This window comes from Lipophrys pholis, assembly GCF_963383615.2.
Source record: "Lipophrys pholis genome assembly, contig: SCAFFOLD_57, whole genome shotgun sequence".
NCBI classification, from domain to species: domain Eukaryota; kingdom Metazoa; phylum Chordata; class Actinopteri; order Blenniiformes; family Blenniidae; genus Lipophrys; species Lipophrys pholis.
The window spans coordinates 95,001-95,836 of NW_028291938.1; the positions used below are offsets into that span (position 1 = coordinate 95,001).

The window sequence follows — 836 nt, forward strand, 5'->3', positions numbered from 1 at the left end:
CACCTGAAACCTGACGCCCTACACCTGAAACCTGACGCCCTACACCTGAAACCTGACGCCTGACACGTGATCCAGCCCACAATTCCGAGGCCCCATTTCCACGACTTGTTTTTCTATTTACGTAATTTTTGTGTTTATGTTTCCAAAAAGTTTCACATCCACGCCGAAATATTTTATGCATTTAAAAAAAAAAAAAAAGCGAAAGTGAAAGTGGAATATTTTTCCTTTGGTTCTAAAACCATCCTGCGTGTGCAGCACAACGTTTCAAAGAAGAACAAGTCACTGGTTTCTGAAAACTTTTGCATTTACACAACATTTCCCACAAATTGGTCATTTTGTTTTTTTTTAATCCAAAAGTTTTTATGCAACCGGGCGGCGCGGGCAAAGGCGACTCAGCAGAATCCTCGGCCTCAACACCTGGTGTCAGTCCGCCTGCGGAGTCCAGGACTTGGTTTTTATCGACAATTTGAATCTGTTTTGGACCGTCCGTCTCTTTTGGGGAGACATGGGGTCCTCCTGGATCGGCTGGGCAGCCGGATGCTGGTGGACAACATCCAGCACGCTGTCCAGACGGCTCCTCGGGCTGACTGTTGACCTTCCAGGCCCCGCCTCCTGCGCCCCGCGCTTGTCACTTCCTCCTTACCTACCAGGTCTTCCACGCGCCCCCCCCCCCCCCCCCCCCCCCCCCCCTTTCCAGGCTTTCCAGACTTGTGGTTCCTGGTTCTCTCGCCCAGCTGACAGGGATCTTAATGCTAAAACTGTAAATGTTCCCGATGCCATTGCTCACATTAAGGTGAAGCTCATGTCTGGTAAGAGAATGTCTCCATGGAGAAAAG

At 49.9% G+C, this 836-nt stretch overlaps 1 protein-coding gene across 1 annotated transcript in view; it reads left to right on the top strand.

The window, feature by feature from the left end:
- The window catches only part of misp (mitotic spindle positioning), a gene marked incomplete at its 5' end in the record, with an annotated part of 6,248 nt that extends 5,616 nt beyond the window's left edge, over positions 1-632 (top strand). The window contains one exon of the mRNA XM_080494057.1: positions 1-632. This exon is cut by the window's left edge and continues 1,353 nt beyond it.
- Between the last annotated feature and the right edge of the window lie 204 nt (positions 633-836).